The sequence below is a fragment of the Agelaius phoeniceus genome, chromosome 24, assembly GCF_051311805.1.
Source record: "Agelaius phoeniceus isolate bAgePho1 chromosome 24, bAgePho1.hap1, whole genome shotgun sequence".
Taxonomy (NCBI): Eukaryota; Metazoa; Chordata; class Aves; order Passeriformes; family Icteridae; genus Agelaius; species Agelaius phoeniceus.
In genome coordinates, this window is record NC_135288.1 from 3,712,135 (window position 1) to 3,731,316 (window position 19,182).

Here is a 19,182-nt window from a genome sequence, read left to right on the forward strand (position 1 = left end):
CATGAAAGTAACTGGAAAAGAGAAACTGAATTTTAGTTCCAAAAGCAGGGCTGAAGGTGTGTGTGTCCTGTGGCTTGGTCACAGTGAAAACCCCTTCTCCTTGCCTGCTCCACCCTGCTCCAGCCCTGCAGGGTCAGAGTGATCCTGTTCCCAACAGCTCCTGCAGCCTGAGGGCTCCTGCAGGGATGGGAGCATGGGGCAGACATTGCCAACCCTTCCCTGCCCTCTGCTCTGCCACAGCCCCAGAGCTCAGAGAGATCCCAGAGTGATCCCAGAGCTCAGAGTGATCCCAGAGCTCAGAGTGATCCCAGAGCTCAGAGTGATGATCCCAGAGCTCAGAGTGATCCCAGAGTGATCCCAGAGCTCAGGGTGATGATCCCAGAGCTCAGAGTGATCCCAGAGTGATCCCAGAGCTCAGAGTGATGATCCCAGAGCTCAGAGTGATGATCCCATAGCTCAGTGATGATCCCAGAGCTCAGTGATGATCCCAGAGCTCAGAGTGATCCCAGAGCTCAGGGTGATGATCCCAGAGCTCAGAGTGATGATCCCAGAGCTCAGAGTGATGATCCCAGAGCTCAGAGTGATGATCCCATAGCTCAGTGCTGATCCCAGAGTGATCCCAGAGCTCAGAGTGATCCCAGAGCTCAGAGTGATCCCAGAGCTCAGTGATGATCCCAGAGCTCAGAGTGATCCCAGAGTGATCCCAGAGCTCAGAGTGATGATCCCAGAGTGATCCCAGAGCTCAGAGTGATGATCCCAGAGTGATCCCAGAGCTCAGAGTGATGATCCCAAAGCTCAGAGTGATGATCCCATAGCTCAGTGCTGATCCCAGAGTGATCCCAGAGCTCAGTGCTGATCCCTCTGAGCAGCTCCAGCCCCAAGGCTGCTTTCCAGAGCAGAGCAGAGTTTGCATTCTTGTGGGGAGAAGCCAAGTGGCAAAATGGGCCCCATCTCCAACCAGAGCCATAACCAGACATTTCCCAGTGACAGGGACCTTTTGATCTCTCCACTATCTCATTTCCTAAACTGCATGATGCTTTTCAACATTTACCTATTTTCTCTTCAATAAAATACTGTGTAACATCTTAGCCCAACCGTTGTACATATTTTTTAAACTTCTTTTTCTCTCTAAAGCACAGTTTAGTACAAACCTGCTTCCTCCAGTGGGCTGACAGATCCTCTCAGATTTGCTCTGTTTTCCTTCTCAGAGGAACCCAGCTTGATTTGCTGCTCACAATGGCTTCACCTCTGGTACCTCATGCTGAAAAAGCAGGTTTCAGTGAATATACTCTCTTTAGATTGTTGCACAGATATTAAAAAAAAAAAAAAACAACAACAAAAACAACAAAGCAAAATCAAAGCACATTTGAATTGTCAAGAGTTGTTCAAAATCCATTTATACACATTTTCACCTGACACTGTGCACATCTATGCATCTGTATTACTTCTTTAAATATATACACCCACCCCCAAATGTGCATATACTTCAAAATTCTCTTGAAAAGCAAGGGCTGTGTTCCAAACTCCTCTATTCCACCCTCCTAAAGGCAGGGTTGTTGCAAAGAAAGAGCAACCTTAATTTTCTGAAAATACATCTAATAAAGTACAATAAAATAATAAAAAATAATACAAAAATAAAATAATAATAAAAAAAAATAGCATAATAAGATTTGCTTCAGACTCCAGTTTGGATTGCTGCAGCATTCCAGCTTGACAGCACACTCTTACTCCACATTGCTTAATTTTATCAAATGCAGGACTGGGTCAAAGCACTTCCAACTCCTTTTGTGTGACAGGTTTGACTTTTCTTGCAGCCCCTTTCTTGCAGCTGCTCTGGGAGCTGTGACAGAGGCTCAGGGCAGCTCAGACCCATCTGCTTTCCCCTGCCACTGCCGTCCCTGGCTGAGGAAATGTTTTGTTAACAGGACTCAGAGCAGCTTGAGCAAGCTGGGGAGTTTCTGTGGCTCTCCAGAGCAGATTTTCTGGAGTGGGAGACAGGGAATTGAGAACTGGAATTGAGAAATCAGCCCCAGCTGGGTCTGTGAGCAGCCCTGCTCGTGCCTCGGGTGCAGGAGAGGGCAGAATCTGACAAGGATTCCTGCCAGAAAGAAAAGGTTACTCATTAACCACTGACAAACACTGGGGGAAAACAATCACATTGCTTTGCTTAGCAGAACCACAGCACATTTTTGGCCAGAAATACAAAATGCTGTGGGTGCAAACTGCAGTTCCCTCAGAGGGGTCAGCTCTGCTCGGGGCCTGGGGACACTCATGATGAACAGAGAGCACCAGAATCCCAGAATCCAGGATGGTTTGGGTGGGAAAAGGGACCTTAAAGACCAACCCATCCTCCCTGTGCCATGGCAGGGACACCGTGCACTGTCCCAGGCTGCTCCGAGCCCCCGTGTCCAGCCTGGCCTTGGGCACTGCCAGGGATGGAAATGTCCTGGGACATTCCTGAGGCAGCCACAGCTGCTCTGGGCACCCTGAGCCAGGGCCTGCCCACCCCATGAAGGGTACTACTATATATTATAGGGTGTATAATGTATTGTAACATAGATATATAATATATAATATATAATATATAATATATAATATATAATATATAATATATAATATATAATATAATATAATATAATATAATATAATATAATATAATATAATATATATTATATTATATTATATTATATTATATTATATTATATTATATTAGGCACTATTATATATTATAGGGTGTATTATGTATTGTAATATATGTAATATATTATAATACATAATATGATTGATATGATGTGATATGATATGATATTATATATTATATTATATAGGGTACTATTATATATTATTGGGTGTATTATGTATTATAATATATATAATATATTATAATACATAATATAATGTAATATTATATTATATTATATTATGTTATGTTATGTTATATATTATATATTATATAATATAGGGTACTATTATATATTATAGGGTGTATTATGTATTATATATAATATATTATAATACATAATCTTATATTATATTATATTACATTATATTAATTTTATATCATAATATATAGTTTTATTATAATATATAATGAAAATATATATTATTATAACATATAATGAAATTATGTATATAAAATTATATATATAATTATCTATATTATATATATATATATATATATATATATATATATATATATATATATATATATATAAAATATATATAGGGTGCAGGGTGTATTATGTATATCATACATCATTTTTCCATAGCACAGTGTCACACAGGGCTGGCTGGTGTGTGTTTGGTTTTTTGGGTTTTCTTCCCTGACTCTGCACTGCCCAAGCCTGTGCTCAGCACAAAGTGTGGGTAAAAACAACCCTGCACCTCAGGCTGCTCTGGGCTGACTCAAAAGCACTGAAAGGCCATGGGCCAAGTAAACAGCTTCCATGTGCATTTCCATTTTGGATAAATGGCTGGGTCACCCAGAGGACAAGGGCTGTGGATGGGAGCTGCAGAACAATGGGTTCTGATAATGCCAGCAAAAAAAAAAAAAAAAAAAAAAAAAGAAAAAAGAAAAAAAGTCCCCTGCATGCTGCAGCTGCAGAGGAATTCTAATAAATAAAGGAGAAATCCATCATACCAGCTATCCCTCAGCCCTGCAGACACCACAAAAGCAAACATTTGCTCTGCCCCAGGAGGGTGACTCACCATTCCTGAGGACTGCTTTGGCAAACAACTGACATCCAGCCCTACAAACCACTGGGTATCAAAATAATGATGTAGCAAAAAACCTGTGCCTGCATGCAGGTTTAATGGGAGGGAAAAAATAAAATCATTTTCACAAGTAACCCAGCATTTGCATGGCCAGACTCCCCCAGCTCCTAGAGCAGGTCCAGCAGCAGGAGCATCACCCCCCTGGCAATGGGCAGTTCCAGGCCCTTCCATTCATCCTTTTCTCGATTTCTTTGACTCTCAAAGTATGAAGGAAACAATATTTGAAGTAAACATCCCAGAGATGTGAAGATTCTATTCAGCACACCTTCCATGCCAGAGCATATCTTTATTTGTGGTGTAATAGCAATTTCACTGTCCTTCAAAGGATTATTCAGAGACAGCATCCTTACATCCTCATCCCCCAGCTCAGACAGGCAAATGTTCTAGAATTTTGTGCATAAATGGGTGCAATTATTTCTGACCTGGCTCAGTACAAGCTGACACCAATCATGATATTTATAGTCATAGAATGTTTGGCTTGGGTGTTTCCATGGATCTACCACTGCTCTGGGCAACCTGTGACTGCCTCATCCTCATTTCCTTCCTTATATCTGGTCTGAGTCTGCTCTCCTTCACTTCAAGACCACTTTCCCTTCTCCTACAGCTGCAGGCCCTGCTAAAAGGTTCATCCCCATCTTTCCAGTGGCCTCTTGAAATAAAGGAAGGGGCTCTAAGGTGTCCCTGGAGCCCTCTCTGCTCCAGGCTGGTCTCCAGAGGAGCTCCAGCCCTTGGAGCATCTCTGTGGCCTCCTCTGGATCTGTTCCATGTCCTTCCTGTGCTGAGGGCTCCAGACCTGGATAATTTCCTTCCTCTCTCTGTTGGGTGCCTCTAATCTGTACCAGCCTCAGTAGACAATAAGATGTCACCTTCACATGGGAACTCCTTCTTTTGTGGCAGTTGTCATTCCTTGATATTACTACTCATGCATTTTGCTTCACTAATTCTAATCCCAACTGCTGATCCTGTCCATAAAAAATACATATTTTAAATCAGATCGGTATCTACCTGGAGATATTCAGTGCTGCTGATAAAAGCTTGTGAGCAAAAATAAATGGCTGCCAAGGCCATAATCACAGTGAGATCACACCAGAGCTGACATTTATAAGCAGGTTTAAGAGCCAACTCCCCCACTTTCAGCTTCCTGATTTCTAACAATAAAAATCCACATTACACAGTACAACTTCACTCACCTTTCTCTCCACAGGCACCTTTTCCCCTCTCCTTTGAGCACACACCAGAGGGAGATCTACATGCAGAAGAACATGAATTTATACATCACCCAGAACACATCTCAGGCCATGCAGGAATTCCCACAGCAGTGCTGGGAGCTCTCCCAAGGAGCCCAGGGCATCACTGACAGCTCAGCACTGCTCCTGTGCCTCATGGCTGCATTCACCCCAAGGTTACCCAGTGATGATTTGCTGTGGGTTCCAGTGGAAATAACCCCCAGAGCACAGGGATCCACACCCACACCTGGACACACAGAGCAGGGCAGCACTGCTGTGAGTGAGGGACGTTTCACTGTAGCTTCCCACACAAATCCTGAACTGGGCACCACTTCTGACAGAAAACTCATCACTGAGTGAGCACGGGCACAGTCCAGGGGCTGTGCATCCACAGAAGCCACATCCACAGAAGCCACATCCACAGAAACCACATCCACACCTTTTCCAGGGTGCACCCAGTGAGGACCCTCCCAGCTCCCCTGAGTGCATCCAGAGGAGGCAACGAGGCTGGAGAGGGGCTGGGAACACAAACCCTGGAGAAAAGGAGACTCAGGGCTGCCCTCATCACTCTCTACAACTCCCTGAAAGGTGCCTGTGCTCAGCTGGGGCTGGGCTCTTTCTCCAGGCAGCACTGACAGAACCAGAGGACACAGCCTCGAGCTGCACCAAGGGAAATACAGGTTGGATATTAGGAAAAAGTTTTTCACTGAAAGGGTGATAAAGTTCTTGGAATGGCTGCCCAAGGAGGTGCTGGAGTCCCCATCCCTGGGTGTGTTTAACAAAGCCTGGATGTGGCACTGGGGGCCAGGGTTGAGTTGAGGTGTCAGAGAACAGGTTGGACTTGATGATCCTGAAGGTCTCTTCCAGTCTTGTGATCCTGTGATTTGGTGATTTGGTGATTCTGTGATCCTGTGCTTTGGTGACTCTGTGATCCTGTGATTTGGTATCTCTGTGATCCTGTGATTGGTGTTTCTGTGCTTTGGTGACTCTGTGATTTGGTGATTTGGTGTTTCTGTGATTTGGTGATTCTGTGCTTTGCTGACTCTGTGATTTGGTGACTCTGTGATTCTGTGATTTGGTGATTTGGTGATTTGGTGTTTCTGTGACTCGGTGATTTGGTGATTTGGTGATTTGGTGATTTGGTGTTTCTGTGATTCTGTGATTTGGTGATTTGGTGATTTGGTGATTTGGTGTTTCTGTGATTTGGTGATTTGGTGATTCTGTGATCCGGTGATCTGGTGACTGTGTGATTCTGTGATTTGGTGATGCTGTGATTTGGTGTTTCTGTGCTTTGGTGATTCTGTGACTCTGTGATTTGGTGATTCGGTGATTCTGTGATCCTGTGCTTTGGTGACTGTGATTCTGTGATTCTGTGATTTGGTGATTTGGTGTTTCTGTGATTCGGTGATTTGGTGATTTGGTGATTTGGTGATTTGGTGTTTCTGTGATTTGGTGTTTCTGTGCTCACAGCCAGCCACAGGGCCCGGTTTCCACCCCACAAGCCCGGAGGAGCCCCGGGACGCGCAGGGAGCGTTTCTGGAGGCCTGGCTCCTGCTCAGAACAGAAACATTTCCCTTGGCTTGTGCGAGCTGCCGGGACAGAGCGAGGCTGGAGGAGCAGTTTCCCATTCCCCCTCCCATTACTCTTTTTGATTGGCACTTTAATGAGGGCGCCGGGGGTCGCCCCCCTGCCAGGGGGCCGGTTCATGCCCCGTTTATCTCACAGCCCATGTAAGACTAAAATAACACGCCAGGCTGCGTTTCACTGCCTTGTGATCCCCCAGCCCACCGTGATGGATTGAGTGACTGCAGCAAGCTGGCAGCTGAAGTGTGTTGTAACAGGATCTTTCTGTCAGCGCAGCACAATGGATTTGCTGATTCCCGGCCTTTTCCCGGCGTTTCCAAAGTTCATTTTCCAGGGGACTGCAAAGTGTTAATAAATAACACAGCAAAGGTTATGCCAAGCTTCCCTTCCCCTCAGCTGCCCCAGCTCCAGCACTTGCACAAGAGCGGCCCTAAATCCACCCCAGAAAGGTTCTTGAGGTTCTCTGCTGCTCTTTTGGGGAGCTCGTTCTGCTGGGCCAACACAGTTGTCTTGATTTTTTTAAGATTTTTCTAAGCCTTCTGATGTTTACATTCTTACAACAAACTTTCTCACACGCTTTATGTAAATAACTTATTGTTTTGCATTCTTTTATAGAAGAAATTTGATGGACTTTGTTGGTTTGTCCAGTGTCATTGGAGAGGTGGCACTGTCACCCTCCAATTCACTGTCACTTTTAGAAATCTATAAAAAATAAAAATATTTTTTAGAAAATATATATAAAAATATTTTTAAAAATATATAAATATTGAATTCAGAAATTAAAAAACTCATTTATCTTGAAAGAGCAGCATGTCCATGTCATGTTATTTCGTGTCCTATAGTGACACAGGGCCTCTCCCCCAACCCAAAGGGAACAGGGCACAGCCCCAGGGCTCCCCAAGTCCTCTCCAGAAGAAAATTCCCTGGGGCTGAACTGCACAGGCTGCAGAATCAGAAAAATCCCACAGACCACCAGGGGTATAGCAGAGGGGTGCATGAGGGATAGACCATGTGATGGGAGAGGGGAAATAACAATCTAGGTGACATAACACACTCAGGACAAATTTCCAATCACCCAGTGCAAAACAACAACTCAATAAACCATTTAGTGCAATTCAACACTCAGGGATGTGCCCCCAACACCCTGGGTGATGCTGGCTGGGGGCATTTACAGATCACAAACAGGACGGGGCTGCTGGGAACTGCCTTGAGCTGTTTTATTTTCCAGCATCAGCCTCATTACATGGTGATGACAATGGGAAGATGCCAGCAGCTCACATCCCAAGCAGCAGACACAGAACTTAATGTCATAACTTACTTTATAAGTTTTTTGACCAATCACACAAAGCAAAAGCACATTGACAGTAGTTCTATCCAACCACTATAAGCACACATCTCTTTGGTTAAACAATGCTTGCTTATTTCAAATACAATACCTGCTTGTAAGCCTTCAAACACAATGCACAGAGCTCCATTATTAACCTTCAACCTTCCTAATGTCTTGCTAGATAAACTTTTCTGTAGCTTAGAGAGCTATTCTAGACAAGTGTTAATACACAGACCATTGTTTTATTTGTCCTTGCTTTTCTACAGTTTAAATAATTTTTCTGCTGGCCAATCTCATGGCTGCTGCTTAGCTCTAATCACAGTTCTGCTGTCTCTGAGGCTGCCTTTTGCAGCTTTCCCCAAACCCTCTGATTTTGTGGATTCCCACACCTGGGAAGCTCCTCTGGAGCTGCCTCTGCTCCCTCTGCCTCCCTGTCCCAGCCCAGCTGGATCTGCCCCTACAGCCAGCCCTAAATGCTGCAGCCAAGACCCAAATGCTCCTGTGGGGAGAGGCAGACACTCACACCCCACCACAGGAGAGGGCACACTGGGCCCACAGGCAGAGCCTGGGAAATACCAGGGAAAAACGAATGGGTGGGGAGGGAGCTCCAGGGACCAGGGGGAGGATGCTGGAAATCAGTAACAGTGATCTGAAGAACTGGTAACGATTATTAGATCTTTTTTTGGTATGAATCATCTCAGACACTCATCATTTCAATGATGTCACTCAAGGGGCAGTAGAAAATACAGCAGAAGCCTTGACAGGGGTTTGGAGCCACAGCATGATTGGCCAGGCTGGTCTGGGAAACTTCACCAACACATCCAAAAGGGAGCAGGTTTTGTGGAGAATACACACTCTGACAGACCAGACAGGCAAATTTGTCTTTGGCAAGATTCTGATGTCACTTGGAGCTCTGATGAATCTGCCTGAACTGCTGGAGAAGGAGCAGCCTCTCTTATCTGATGACCTTGTCCTTGCCCTGTCCCCTCCCCAGGGGTGGAATTTGTATTTGAAGCTACAGGTTGTAAAATCAGCCAGGCAGAACCATCCTGAGGGAACAAACCCAAACCAGAACAACAACACAACAGGCAAACCAAGCAAAGAGAGTGAGTTTGAACAGAATCTGCTCTCTGGGTTCATCAAACCCACCCAGAGCTCCCAGCCTTGCAGGGGAAGGGCAGCAGAGGCGGTGCTGCCTTGTGCACATCTCAGCTCCTTTTACCTTCTTAAACAACTGCAGGAGAAGGAAAAACTCCTCAATCAACAACTGCAGGAGAAGGAAAAACTCCTCAATCAACAACCAGTAGCATCAGAAGGCTCAGGAATTCAAGAGTAACCACACCACAACCTCACCCCTTTCCACACCACACACCCCTGTTCCCAACCACGGCCATTTCTGCCAACATAAGACCCCCTCCATCCCCCAGCCCATGCCTGCCTCTCACCTGTGGGCACATTACTGGATGCTGCCAGTGCTCCTTTGCAGCCAGGCCCCCAGACCTGGCAGTGGCTGAGGGGCTGGCTGTGAGCAGACATTTACAGGGAGTTAAAGAACTTCCCAGATCCTTCCCTGTGTGTGGAACGGGGCAAAGCTGAAATGATTCCCTGCTCCAGGATGCTCTGAGCTTCCTGAAGTCAGGGATGATCTCCAGGCTGCTCTTCCCTTTTCAGACACAGCTCCCAGCATCCAGAAGTTCACTGCCAGAAGGAGCTTCTTAAGAGGGCTCTACAACAATTTTTTTTTTCCTTTTTGGACTTTTATGGCATTTAGGCACACACATAGAAAAATGCAGGGCTTGGCTCCTGGAAATACTGTGCATTAGAGAGCTGCTGTTGGCTTCAGACCTTCCTTACCTCTGATGAGAGAAAAGGGAAAAGGAAGATTAGAGAACCCTGGAGCTGCAATTTCAACACAGTGGTTTTCAACCCAAGATTGAAGCAGTACAAGGTCCTGCTCTCCAAGAGACCTGACAAACCAGAGGTATGGTTTAAGAAAAGATAAAAACCTTCAGGCCTCACCACTATGCACTGATTGTGACAGAGCAACTACTTAAACCCCAGGAACTTTAATTTGCTTGGAGCTTCCTGGGGAGGAGGGAGTGGAGCCCATGGGGATTTAGGGAAGGGTCAAGAGAAGAAGTCCAGCACTGGGTTCCACACATGCACCTGGAGCAGAGCCCATTTCCACAAGGTAATGGGAGCTTGAGCCAAGCACACCATGTAGAGTTATCAGTATCTATTATTAACCTAAAAAAAAATTAACCTTAATGGTTAGCATAGTGCTCTGTTTTTACAACATCTGTCAGCAATTATTTGTATTTACTTGCACTGCAAATGCAGAAGAAAAGTCAGAGAAATAAACACCAGAATTCCCACCAGTCTTGTGTTTTCCCACAAAGAATCTCTAACCATGGCTGTTTAGACTCACATTTGTTCCTTGCCCTCTCCAGTAGATGTGCAAACCCAGGGCTCTGGGAATATTCCTGTGTTTGCTCTGGGGTGCCCTGACCCCCAGGGCAGCACTGACTCTGACCCTCATTCATGGAGAAAGTTTCCTAAACTCCAGAATAGACTGGAACCCACAAAAGTGTGAAATAGATTCTAGAGAGCAGTGCAGGTGTGTCACTGGGTGAGAAATTGAGGTTTTGGGATTTTTAGTGTGTTGTGGATGGCAGCAAGATGGAGGGCACAGGGTGTTGTCCTGGGTTTCTTCTTCATGCTGCTTCTTCCTCCTTCTCCATGGGTTTGGGTGGCATTTTGTAATTGGGCAGAAAAGTCCCCATTGCAGCTCTTTGGGATCAGTTACTGGGTTATAAAAGGGAAAATAATCCAGGTGTCAGCTCTGAATTGGATAATTTAGTCTTAAAGCCCTTGGACCAAGAGATTGTGGCCATTTTGTGCCTTCTAATGAAAAGCTGCAGAACTCCCAGCAGTGAGACTGTTTTACTGATAAGAAATAATAAACACCTGAGTGTGAACATGAACTCCTGTCTCAGTGCCTTCAATGCAGACCCAGAGGAACCCACAGCTGGGACCCCCACAAGTGTGGAATTTCTTCCCTCTGTGACCAGTAATCATCAGTCCTCATTCACCCTGCAGCAAGCAGGGACCAACCCCTCTGCAATTAGTAGTGTTCACTTCAGGGCTCTTATAACAGGAATCAGAGCTATGATGTTCCTTAGATTCAGAACAGCTCCTGCTCTCCTGTCACCATTAGTTTGGATGTGACACACACACACACGGGATCAGGGTCCAAGAAGAAAAAAGTTTTTTATTCTGAGTGTTCTCCAGCTTATACACCCTTAACAAAGCAGGATCCTAAGTCATTAATTACATCCCAATAACTTATTATATTCATTGGTGCAAAGCAATTAACATCAAAATAATTGGCAAAAGTTTTACAGAAATTTAATAAGGCACCCATACACATCTACTTATGCATGTAGTCTGACTTATAAAAATTTTCATGTCTCTTTCCTAATCTGTTTCTATGCTGAGGGCCTTGTCTTCTTCCTTGCTATGGATACAGTCAAAACCATCAATTGTTATTTCTTCTATGAACTCAGCTCTGCTTTCAGGCCCCTCCACGCTCTCCCCTTGGCCAGGAGGGAGCAGGGGGAGCAAGGGCAGTGCTCCAGTGGCACTCCACCTGTGCAAGGCAGGGTGAGGAACAGGTTAGCTGGGTGAAAAGTTCACTGCAAGCTGAGCTGTCTGTTTCTCTTGCTTAATTTATCCGATATTTGGCTAACCTTGCTCTGAACCCAGCCCCCAGACCCCCTTCCTCCCATCCCTCCCCACGGGCTGGTGTCAGCCAAAGGCACCGCCTGCGATTCCCTTCCCCTGACCCTGCTGAGGGGAGAGGGGGCTGGGACACAGGGCCAGGCACAGAGCACTGCCTCAGCACTGCTCACATCATCCTTATTTATGCTCCAAGCTTCAACCAGAGAAAACACAAAAGCCCCACAGTCAGCAGCATTGCCTGACGCGGTGTTCCAGCTTATCGGCCTCCCCAGGGCTGGGTGGCACCCCCTGCACCCCACCCTGCTCCCTCTGCTCTCCTGAGGATGCTCAGGATGGATCCCTGACCCCCTGGCACACAGCTCCCCCATCCACAGCCTCCTCCATGCCAGTTACCCCACTGTGCCCATCCCCTCATTTCTGCTGCTCAAGATGCTCAGAAGGAACCTGACACATGAATTTAAATTTTGCAGTCGCTGCAGCGACACAGAACATGAGCAGGGAGACCCTAAAGGGCTTTTCTCACCCCAAATCCCATGAAGTCAGTGGAGGAAAGGCTGGAGGGTATCAAGAGGTGCCACTGCTGCTCTTTGGTGAACAGGATTCCCTGATCTTGGTTGCATCCATCACTGAGCTCTGTGATTGACTTTCTCTCTCACCTGTTGGAACAATCCTGTTCTTTTTTACCCACCCATGGATAATTCCAGCAGTTCTGAAGAGGAGTTAAAATCCATAACAAAGTTTGCACAAAGGATTCCTTGTATGGAAATTATATGTTTGTTTTTTGTTATATTTGCATCCCTGACCTTTATGCCTCCATAAGCTGCTCACTGTGCAGAATCCAGCCTGAATCCAGCCAGAACACAGCCAAGGTTTGCTCAGAAGCTGCTGTGCAGTTTCCCTTTCCCTGGCAATCCACAGCTCCCACCCATCCTGCCCCAGTGCCCAGGAAATGCCCCAGAGCCCCTGGGGTGCAGGGCAGTGCTCGGTGCCCCCCAGCTCCTCCTGGCTCCCCACGTCAGAGCCCAGAGCTGCTGATGCCAACTGCTGGGGCAGCTGAGGGAACACGAGCTCCTGGCAGGCTCCCCTTGCTCTCCTGCTGTGCTCAGGACTGTCCCAACACTCCTCAGGGCAGCACAAAGTGCATTTGACAGGCACAGCCTCAGAGCACAGCACAAACCAAACCTGCTGAGCTGTTTAACCTCAGGCTCCCCAGGATCCACACTTCCCTTCCCACCTGCTCCCACCTCCCTGCCTCTGTCAGAGGTGACTTTTGGGATGTGCCTAAGGTTCTGTGAATGGAGCAGAACAAATGTTCCCTGTTAATCTTAACTTTATCATTTGTGACCTGACAAAAGAACCTCAGAGCTGTATTATGGCTTTGAGACACCTGAGTTGTCTCAGGTCCAGGAGAGACTCTCACAGACAACAACTTCTCCTTCTTTCTTCTTTCTTCTTTCTTCTTTCTTCTTTCTTCTTTCTTCTTTCTTCTTTCTTCTTTCTTCTTCTTCTCCTTCTTTATTCTTTCTTCTTCTTCTTCTTCTTCTTCTTTATTTTCTTCTTCTTTCTTCTCCTTCTTTTCTTCTTCTTCTTCTTCTTCTTCTTCTTCTTCTTCTTTAATTTTTATTATTTCTATTAATTTTTATTATTATTCTAGTATTAATTCTATTTGGTTTATTATTATTATTAATTTATTATTTTTATTATTTTCTTGTTTTTATTACTATTTTATGGTCAATTTATTATTTTCATTATTATTTTATTATTTCTATTAGTATCTTATTATTAATTTTATTATTTTATTAATTTTATTGTTAATTTTAATATTATTTATATTATTTTAAAAATTATTTTTATTATTTTTACAGTCTGTATCATCAGAGTGCCCATATCTCCATTACAGTGTGTCTGAACACGCAGAGTTTTTATTATTTTTATTGTTAATTTTAATATTATTTATATTATTTTTAAAATTATTTCTATTATTTTTACAGTCTGTATCATCAGAGTGCCCAAATCTCCATTACAGTGTGTCTGAACATTCAGAGTTTTTATTATTTTTATTGTTAATTTTAATATTATTTTTATTCTTTTTACAGTCTGTATCATCAGAGTGCCCAAATCTCCATTACAGTGTGTCTGAACACGCAGAGTTTTTATTATTTTTATTGTTAATTTTAATATTATTTATATTATTTTAAAATTATTTTTATTATTTTTACAGTCTGTATCACCAGAGTGCCCAAATCTCCATTACAGTGTGTCTGAACACGCAGAGTTCCTGTCCCACTCGCAGGGAGGGCAGGAACAGTCTGACAGCTTTTACAATAAGTGAAAATTCCTTGTGGTCTAAGAACAATATTAAACTTGTTTCTCTAGGTCAGCAGATGACCTTGCCTTGGCTCACGGCTCCGTTTCTGTGCAAGCAGTGAAGTCTGGCCTGGTTCTGATGTGGGCACCAATTCAGTGACACCGTCCATTCCAAACTTCACCACTCCCACACCAAGCAGCAAAATACCAGTTTACAAAGAGTAACTTGAAATAAGAAAACCCAGGCTGTCACAAAGCACGTGATCCACCCTGCCCATCTAATGCTCCGTGATTTCAAGGCATGAAAGTTGCTGAGAAGAGACAAATAAAGTTGTCAGGAAGACACGAAACTTCCAACTGCTGCATAAATAAAATGAGGACACACAAAAGCTCCTCACCCACATGGCACCACTCCCCTGGTCCTGTATTCCTCAGCACAGGTACTCACCACTGCCCCAACAGAATTAATCCATAAAATAACTAACAATGTATAATTTCCATACAAGGAATCCTTTGTGCAAACTTTGTTATGGATTTTAACTCTTCACAACTGCTGGAATTAGTCATGGGTGGGAAAAAAGGAACAGGATTGTTCCAACAGGTGAAAGTCAATCACAGGCTCAGTGCCACAGATCCCTGTTTGCTGCTTCCAGCCACGGCACAGAAAAGCAAAAACACTTCAAAAGATGCCATACCAGCATAATTAAAGACAAGCTGAATGCAATGGAGCTCAAATTGTTTACAGGTGCAGCTTAAGAATCACCTAGTTTGAAAAAAGGACTGCACATCGTGGATGGAGCCATTTTAATAATTCAGCCCAAGACCCCAGAGTTTGGTCATTACAGAAAAGAGCTTGTGAAAACCTGGAGAGAAACAACTTTCACTTTAAAAATACAGGAAGGCAATTAACAGGTCAAGCTTCAAAGCTGTGTTCTCTTCTCCATGCATCCAGCTTAGAGGCTTCTGTTTGTGAGGAAAAATCCCAAACAAAACCAAGAAAAAAAACCCACAACAAACATGCAAACCCCAAAACCCCCATCCCCTGCTCCCAAAAAACCATCCCAGAGCATAAAAATGTAAGATGGCAGTAAAGGGTGAATTGGGAATTGACCCTTCCAGCCTCTCAGGCAGATTCCTCTCAAATTCCTGGTGCTCCTGAGGCAGAGTTTTGCCCCCATGACTGCAGCCAGACCCTCACAGACCCAGTGCTCCCCTCCAGGGCATCTCCCCAGGGGCTGCTGCTGCCAGAGCAGGCTCAGACACAGCCCCTGCACAGCCCCAGGGACTCTGTGACAGCAGGAGATGCTTAAAACAAAGGAATTGAGTGAGATTGGCCCAGCATGGTGCTGATAATGCCAAAGGTGTGGCTTCAATCCCTGTGCAGGCCATTCAAGAGTTGGACTCAATGGAAGATCCCCTTTGGAGGGTCTATTGCAATCCAGAAGAATCTGGGATTCTAAATTGAAGCCAAGGACAGGGAAACCCATGACCCTGGCAGCCTTTGATGGGCTGGTAAGGATCACTTGGGGTCCTGGGGTTTTGCCATGATCTCCCCTTCCCACAGCCCTGGGAGGTTCCACTCCAGCCCCAGTGCAGGCCTGGGATGCAGAATCCCAGGAGAGAAATGTCTGTGTGTCCAACATGAGAGCAGGGAGGCTGTGGAGCCAGCCAGGGGCTGCTGCTGGAGGGCAGGGACTGCTGTGGGTGAAAAACAAGGATTGTTGTGGATGACAAACAAGGATTGTTGTTGATAACACACAGGGATTGTTGTGGATAACACACAGGGATTGTTGTGGATGACACACAAGGATGGTTGTGGATGACAAACAAGGATGGTTGTTGATAACATACAAGGATTGTTGTGGATGACAAACAGGGATTGTTGTTGATAACACACAAGGATGGTTGTTGATAACACACAGGGATTGTTGTTGATAACACACAGGGATTGTTGTGGATGACAAACAGGGATTGTTGTAAGGATGGTTGTTGATAACACGCCCTGAGGAAGAACAAGATGTGCCCGTGGGGAGGTAGGGCAGCACTTTCCTGGGACAAACATCCCTGTTCCAGCTCCTGGAGATAAGCACAGCACAAGCACAGGAATGAGGCTGGGACTGTAAGGGGGGTCAAGATCATCAGAGACCCACAGAGCCTCTGTCCATTTCCAGAAAGGTCTGAAAGAACATTTGTGACTCTTGATCTGATAGAAAATGAGAAAACAATCCTGACAATGGGAAACCCTGCCCATAAAGGGCACCCCCCAAGTCTGGGTGGTGTCCCCAGGATCCTGGACATCCCATCAGCTGGGCTGCAGCAGCTGGATCCATGCTAAAACCAAGGATGACATCCCAGCAGCTGGATCAACCCTGGATCCAGGACTGGTGATCCTTTCCCTTTCCCTTCCTTTCCTTCTTTTCCTTTTCCTTTTCCTTTTCCTTTTCCTTTTCCTTTTCCTTTTCCTTTTCCTATCCCTTTTCCTTTTCCTATCCCTTTTCCTTCATTTAATTTCTTTCCCTTTCCCTTTCCCTTTCCCTTTCCCTTTCCCTTTCCCTTTCCCTTTTCCTTTCCCTTTCCCTTTCCCTTTTCCCTTTCCCTTTTTCCCTTTCCCTTTTTCCCTTTCCCTGCTGTTCCCATTCATGACCCTGAGGTGTTTCCTTGCCCTGCAGAGATGTCCTGCAGGCCCTGAGCATCCCCAGGGGCTCAGACAGACAGACAGACAGACAGACATCCTGGTGTGGCAGGACAGACACCTCAGCACTGCAGGGAGGACAGCACCCACCAGGAATGGGTCCCTTGGCCATCAGGGACCAACACCAACCCTCCACAGGCAGGTCCAGCACCTCCAGAGCAACCAAGCCATGAACAATCCAAAACATGTGGGATCCATTAGGGCATTTCAGAGGAATTCACCTTCATTGTTCCCCTTGAAATATAAAGGTTATAAAACTTAATGGCCACATGACAAGGAAACTATATGAAACACTCAGAGATTTACAGAGTGACTGCTCAGCTCTCGGGGCATGTGGCTGGAAATTGCTGGGCAAAAGCCAATGAGCCCCATGGTCTGAGCTTTTTGGGCAGTTTTCTTATTTCTTCCTTTCTTTTCCTGACCTTGCAGACTGGTATTTGGTTACCACAGCAGCTCCAAAGTCAAACAGAAACACAGCTTGTATCTTCTTTCAAGTATTTATTTCTTTTGTGCTGTTAACACCAAGTAATGAAAGGAATTGTAAGGATTTTTAAGGGGGGGGGGTGTGAAGGAATGAAAGCAGGAGAAAGGAAAAAAAAAATATGGACATAGTGGCTTAATTTCTCACAGCATGTGCAGCACAAATGAACAGTAAACAAATCCCAGGGAAAAATGCAAACAAAGGCTACGTTTGCTCAAAGTTCCAAGAAAAAAGCCAAGAGTGAGTGCCACTGAGCAAACATTGCTGTGATGATGAAACCCTCAGAGGCTCTGTGCTCAGCACAGCAGGTACCTGCCCCCTTCTCCAGAACACCCCTGGGCAGCAGCAGCAGCCACAGGACCAGGTTTCCAAGCCCTGGTTTGGTTAAAGGCATGGAAACGTTGCAATTATGGCATTAAGAGGAAGCAGCAATCTAATCCAACTAGTCAGGGGCAAGTGTGAAAATCCCATTAGGGATTTGCCACTAGGGTTTGTCTGTACAGAGGGAAATAATCAAGCAACAGATCATGAACAAACACTGTATTCTGTTGGGATTTCTGACCCAGATTTTGGCAGACCCAGCCAGGCGAGAAACTCAGGGTGTTGGCTGCCACCAAAGGGTCTTTGGGTGACCCTAAGGGTTGTGCCAGCAGTACAAGAATAAATGATCTCCTTGTGTGACACCAGGTGAGACTGTGCCATTTTCTGTGTCCCCTCTCTGTGTCTGTACCAATGGAAGTGCTCTGGCAGGGCCAGGCTGGCACAGGTGAGGGTCAAACCCTGTGCAGTGCTTTTCCTGCATTTTCTTACTCCCCAAACCTCAGATGCACTGAACTCCAGTCCACTTTATTTTCTTAAATGAACCAAGGGTGAATATGCAACACAAATCCCAAAATACCATCATGCCACCCCCCTCATGTGGAAATATGCCATGCCCTGATGTTGGGAGGTCACTCTTATTTCAATGAACTCTTTGCAGGATTTCCAGTGTGATTATTTTTCCCTTGATGATCTGAGGCTGAGAGGCAAATCCAGTGAAAGAAACAAAACCAAACTGTGAAAATTTTCTGCTGCAAGTAAAGGCAAATGCACTTTTGACAGCATCCCAAGCTGGGGTTTTTTCCCTTGAAAACATCCATAGGCACGTTTTTGATCACAGGATTGGAAATATGTCATGAGAACACACTCAAATATGCATTTGCATTAACACTGCTGCCAGAAGCCATCTCACAGTCATCACCAGACATCCTGGAGCCCCTAGAAAGCTTTCTGTGGGATTGGAAGGCATCCAGCCAGGAGAAAGCAAAGCCACCATGTGATTGGGATGGCCAGTTCCACAGGAAAACTGCACATTAATGAATGGCAAGCACTCAAAGAGGGAGTTATGGCGAAGAGCTTGCAAGGAAATCACTGGCTGAGAACCATCGTGTGCAAAAAATATCTGGTAAATGAAAATCTGAAAGAAATCTATGTAAAAATGATCCACTGAAAGGAAACAGGCAGATTTTACAGCAAGGATTGCCCATGTAAAGCAGTGCTGCTGTAATAAAGATCACTGGAATACAAGTTGTTCCCCCAGCCTTAAAGGGTGTGTAAAAGGACTGCAAAAGGACACTCTGAAGCATTGTGAAAATAATCTATTTTACTATTTGTGCATGAAATGGTCAGAACAATCTATTTTACTATTTGTGTATGAAATTGTCAGAGTAATCTATTTTACTATTTGTGCATGAAATTGTCAGAATAATCTATTTTACTATTTGTGTATGAAATGGTCAGAACAATCTATTTTACTATTTGTGTATGAAATTGTCAGAAGAAATCAACAGCAGTGCTGGGTATTGGGGGCTTGCTCTGTGTTTCTATTTTCCAACAGATGATTTTTACCTTATGATTCCCCCTCTAACCATAAAGGGAGGCTCTGGCCACCCACTCCCTCCCAGTCCTTCCCAGTTCAAATGCAGATCATGTAGGTGTTAAACAGAATGTGCAGCTATGAGCAGAGCTCACAGCTCTCTGGGGTTCAGCTGCACTTCATGCTTCAGAGGAA